This window comes from Lolium perenne, chromosome 1 (genome assembly GCF_019359855.2).
Source record: "Lolium perenne isolate Kyuss_39 chromosome 1, Kyuss_2.0, whole genome shotgun sequence".
Classification (NCBI taxonomy): domain Eukaryota; kingdom Viridiplantae; phylum Streptophyta; class Magnoliopsida; order Poales; family Poaceae; genus Lolium; species Lolium perenne.
Window position 1 is genome coordinate 269,420,424 of NC_067244.2, and position 5,839 is coordinate 269,426,262.

The 5,839-nt window shown below is 49.3% G+C and overlaps 1 long non-coding RNA gene across 1 annotated transcript; it reads right to left on the bottom strand.

The window, feature by feature from the left end:
• Window positions 1-2,205: 2,205 nt before the first annotated feature.
• LOC127327926 (uncharacterized) lies at window positions 2,206-5,531 on the bottom strand. The gene is made up of 3 exons (XR_011750814.1): window positions 4,985-5,531; window positions 3,847-3,932; window positions 2,206-2,584 (listed from the first exon to the last, which is right to left on the bottom strand). It is a non-coding gene; the product is annotated as an uncharacterized lncRNA (long non-coding RNA).
• Window positions 5,532-5,839: the final 308 nt, after the last annotated feature.

Here is a 5,839-nt window from a genome sequence, read left to right on the forward strand (position 1 = left end):
TATCTTAGACGTGTTAGGGTTAGCATTGTTCATCGTATCATATGCTATCGTCGTGCAACCCTGAGACGTCTAGCCGCCCTTACACCTATCTTAGGTGTAAGGGCGGCACCCCGCTTGATCATTATTTAGTAGATCTGATCCGTTATGGTTGCTCCTTGTTCTTCAAGGATTAGTTTAATATCTGCATAGTTAGGCCTTACAAACGGGTTGAAGGATCCAGTGGCGCGTAGGGTGTAGTTTGCTAGCCCTAGACAGGATGTTCCGGGGATCAACCTCGTGTTGGTTTTTAGGCCTTGTCTAGGGTCGGCTTACGATCACCGTGCGTGGCCGCCAGGCTCAATCACGAGTAGGATGTTCCGATTATGTGGTGAAAACCCTAAATCGTAGTAGGTCGTTTTAGCTTTATTTTGATCAAGCAGGACCACCATATATTCGTACACCCCGTACGGATCATGGGTGGATCGGCTCTTTGAGCCGATCTACAGGACAACCTGAGAGCCGATCGAGGCTCGTATGTAATGTTTACGTGTATGCCATGCAGGAAACTAAGCGAGGCACATCCATCACCTTCCTGACCAGGTATAGGTCAGGTGGCACGCCCTTGCACCAGCATCGGACGTGCGTGCCGAGTCTTTGCGGGCCGTCGCTCGGAGGGACCAGGGCCAGCCGCAGTCCTGGGAGCCTCCCGGCTCTACTGTGTTGCCCGTCGCTGCTCGCCGGTGGGTTTCTGACCGCAACACATTCTGGCACGCCCGGTGGGACAATCTTCGACATCAACCGCATCGCCATCTACATCTGAGATGGCGGAGGGCACTCCAGTCACGTACGAGGATTTGACCGAGGAGCTCAAGAAGAAGTATGACGAGGTCAAAGCAATCCTCGAAGCCGACCTCATCGGCTCTTTTCGCAGAACCCGCTCACATGGTATCTACTAAACGTCTTGGGCCTCTCCCATCTAAGAACAAGCAAACTGACTCCTCTCGGGAAGAAGACCTCGAGGAGTTAGAAGATGGCTGTGAAGGAGAAGAGGACAGGTACCACCGGCCAAGGTGGTGCCCTGATGGACTCAGCCGTTCCCAAAGGCGTAGGGTTCAGCGACTGCGTGGCTTGGAGGAAGCCGAAAGGTTGTGCCTGCACGCGCTAAGGAAGGTGCGGCCTGATCTGGCCGCGAAAATTCAACGAACCCTGGACGAAGAGGGTCGACCACAAAGGAAAGTATGGCGCCCCAAACGAAGGAAAGCGGATGATGAGACATCGGCTGGCCCAAACGAGATGTAAGCCTCTTTTGAGCAATACAATCAAGATAGGGGCCGATTCCAGCAATCGCCCCGTATTATCCTTGCCATACGTTTCGCCTGTGTTCAGCGTCGATCTAACAGGTGACGGAAAGCTAGGGTATGGGTTTACATCGGCTTGCGAGCTCGAGGAAATCGGCATTGGTCATGTCTGCAGAGCCGATGTTCAGGTATAGTTCTGTCGATAACTGCAGAGCCGATATCTGCAGTAACCTGACAGATTCGGCTCAGGGGGCACATAATCAGATAGACAGACGCTATGAACATGTGCGATACATGGGCAATAAAATATTAGGGGCCGATGGAAAATCGGCCAGTAAAAAAAAATGTAACAAGTACAGCCGGATGTAACAAGTACAGCCGAGGCAGAGTCATCGACTTCAGAAGGTCAAGTTCAGCAAAACATTTGACTCTAAAGGCTCTACTGAAGAAACGCGCTGAGGGCGTGAAGGGCGTCAGCACGGATGCGATCCACCTCGGCGATCTCAGCCTCGTCGTCCTCGTCTTTGCCCATCACCAGCTGACTGCTCAGGGTACGAATTTCAGCCAGATCGGTCTTCAGATCGGCTGTGAGGCCCTTTGCTTCCTCTTGAGAGCGGGCAATAAGGGCTTCCTTGTCTTGGATAAGCTGCTTGGTCACCCTGACCCTCTCTTCAAGGATTTCCAGTTCCTTACGCAGGGTCTCGAGTTCGGCACTATTGGCAGAAGTGTCAGTTTTGGCGTCTAAAGCAGCCTTCTTCTCGTTGAGCCGTTGACACTTGTCTGCAATATCGGCTCTCAATGGAAGCTGGGTGTGGCGAAGATTAATCCTTTGGCGAGCCGATTGCACCCTTGACTTGAAGACCGACAGAGTCACAGCTGGCCAAAGCTTCACTTGCTGTGTCATAGGGAGATGGGGCTGGATATTTTCGAGGATGTGACGCCCCGGAACCGGTACCATGAGGATCCCAGCGAACCCGCCGAAATCCGCATGATATCGATTCAGAGACGCCCTCCGACACGACGTGCGCGACGAATCACACACGTGATGCCAGAGGAATTAACACGAGCGGTAACATTACAACAGGATTACAATAGAGCCCACAAGATACATATATTACAACAACGACTCCAACGAGCCAAGATACAAATAGATACATAAAAAGATCCAAATCATACATAAGATCAAATACATCCGAGTACGGACAAGATACAAATTGGACTAAGAGTCCTGAAGATAACCAGTGGCGTCCATAACCCTGCCCAGGCCAAGCCGGAAGGGTAACCTTGCTAACGTCATCATCTCGTACCTGTCAAAGTCGGGCCATCGGTTGCCGACAAAAGGGGGAGGAGACAAAAAGAAAGGAAGGCGAGGGTAAGTACCATTGGCACGTACTTGCGAGACAAGACCAGCTATGCTCGCTGGTGGGCGGTATAAACTTCACCCGACTATATGTGGAGTTTAGCGGCAGCAAAGCTACTATCCAATAGAGACACGCTACAACATCCGTCTACTCAGAGAAGATAAGAGAGTGCACAAGGTAACAGATAAATACTACACAAACATAACCCAGCCGATTACACATATCCCCTTCAACAATTGCGAAGAGGCAATGTAAAAGGCACTCAACGGTGGACAAGTTTTATTAGGTATCGGTTGTAGTAATGCTATATTACTACGCAAGTTATTATCAGATTATTAACAACAAGTATAAGGTGTAAGTTGTTCTATGATCAAGCCATACAATTCCAAGTTGTCCATAACCGCGGACACGGCTTATCGATAAGATGTACACCCTGCAGGGGTTGCCCAAATGTAACCATACGCATGCTCGAACCCACTTACTACAGGTGGAGTCTCACATCAAGACCGTTCCCAATGCAAGAGAAAGTTTAATGGGAGCCACCCAACTAAGCTACCCGTGACGAAGTTCGGCCGTACTTCGATACGGACCCAGAGGTTTGCGACGGCTTCCAAGGCGGGCACTAACGACCGGCCAAGGATAAGGAGTCCCGCGTTATGAGTACAGTACAGAAATAAACACCCGAAGGCAACAGGAAGTAAATCGTGCATATCGTGCATATGGGCAAATAAAACCAAGGTTGTGGCTCCCAATAAACAGACTCGAGGAAAGGTAGTGGGTGATGGGGGTCCCATTCCCCCACGTACGGGTAGAGCGCTCAATCTCGGAACAGATAACAAGAACTCGGGTCCTAGGGGACATTAGCAAGTCAAAGTTCCGATGCTTTCGCAAAGGGGCTCACAGATGCCTCTGCTTACAATTTTAGTTGTTAACAATAAAGTAAAGTGTGATTATCTCCAACAAATGATATAGCATGTGATAACCTCCCAACAAGATATCCCGAACATCTCGAGATATCAACAAGACCCTAAACTCGCCTACGACTCGCAAAGCTGGCAAACAACAAACAATAGGTAGGGCGAGGAGGTGTATCTCGGACATATAGGTAACAGGTGGATAGGACACGTGACACAACAGAATCGCAACATAAGGATAGCAATAGATCAAAAGAGCATGTAAAAGTAAAATAGGTGAAGGGGTGGGCTCGCCTGTGAAAAGCTGCAGAAGAACTTGTCGGAGAACTCGTCGTAACTCACATCACCACTTCGTGATCCTATCCGGGAAGAAGCAAATGCTGGAACACACAATATATGCAAGTCTTACTACTACGGATAAAGAAGATCCAGCATGATCAAGATGATATGCATGACATGGCAAACATGATGCGGCGGTGCAACTTATCCATATTAATCGGAGTCGGAATCCCGGACAAACAAATTAGGTTGGAGTTGCATTTTCTACCGACAAATTTAAGTGTTGATTAGCATGTCATAGCATGGCAAGGATGAGCTACTTCAATATTAAACGGAGCGGGGAAATCTTAGGTGGATATCCGAAATACTCCGCATATATGTTAGGTGAACATGCACGACTATCAACGCGTGACATGATGCAAGATGCAAACAGATGAATGGATGGCATAATCATGTTCCTCATGTTTTTCTGATCAATTTTCATATATAACACATTTTATTTCGAGTTACCATTAGATAAAAGCATTTTCTGGGAATTTAGATAAAACAGAGAAAAGAAAAAGGTGGTACAGATGCAAAAAGATTGGTTTTATCCCGCACAACAGGGGATTCGAACTTAACTGAAGGATGACACTTGGCAACTGAAAAAGATGACACTTGCGATTTCCTGTAGACACGAATCTGCACAGATTTTAAAGCGTTGAGAACGGAGAAACTGGGCATGGTTTTGAACGATACAAAAGGGGTTGAGCAAGAGGGATGTGACATGAAACGAATGAGACCGAGATGGTTGGAGACGGCGCACAGAGTCGCCGGAGAAGCTCGCCGGAAAATAGACAGACGAAACAGCATGCTGAATCTGAAACTTGAAACAGATTTCTGGAGCCAACTTTGGAAGACGATAACTTCGCCCATACTGCTCCGTTTTGGATGATTCAAAAACCAGTAGATAGCTGGTGAGGTGGTGCATCTAGAGAAACAAGAATCTCGTGCTGATATGGACTGTGTCGGCGAGGATCTGCGTCGAAAGTGGCCACCGTGAAACAACAAAAACTGGAACCTTTTCGTTTTCGTTTTCGCTCAGATTCCTTCTCACGTCGACGATGCAGAGATGTTGGGGCATGCAGGGGGAGAGGAGATGGGGTGTGCTCACCCTGGTGGTGCTCGACGAGGTGGAGAATACGGAGGATGCTGCCGGCGACGAGGAAGGAGAAGGCGTGGCCGGGGTAGACGACAACGAGCAGGTGGAGATCTTGGCGAGCTGGCCTTCACGAGCGGCTGCCGGTGTTGATGTAGAGGCCGACGTCGTGGTGCGACCGGAGAAGGCCGGCGACGGGCACGCAAGTGCGTGTGCGTGAACGGAGACGAAGCGGACGCAGCCGGGAGCAGGGGCATGCTGGTGCAGCGCCACGGAGACGTCTTGGTTCGGTAGAAGCCGGAGTTGTGCCGTCGGGGATGGACAACGGGGTTCGAGCGACGGACAAGCGGCCGCAGCGATGCAAGCGAGTAGGACGAAGGCAAAGGAAGATGAAGCGGCGGCGCTGGAAGGAGGATGCAGCTGGGGACTAGGGTTCAAAGGAAAGGAGCAGGGGAAACTTATAGAGCTGGCAGCGGCAAGGACGTCCGTCCCATCCATCAGGTGGAGTACGTGGCTCCGCTCGGATGCGTGCCGTACAGGTTGACGAAGAACGATACAGAAGAGGTGCTTGCTGGGCTTCTTTGTACTGGGATCGGTGGGCAGAAAGAATAGAAAATTGGCCTGTTAGGAGGAGAGGCCAAACGATAAACCATGACAGATTGAGGGAAGCCGGCCTTGTAACATCTTCCAGGAATTTGGTGAAGAAGAGAGATAAAGAGAAAACAAGGATATAGAAGAAAAAGAAGGCATCAGAGAGAACCAAGGAAAAGCTTCTGTAAAATTTTGTAAACTTTATTTTCTGATAAAGCAATTAGCGAGATCTAAAAAAAAGAATCAAACATCAGTTTTAGGGTTTTCTGTAAACGAATA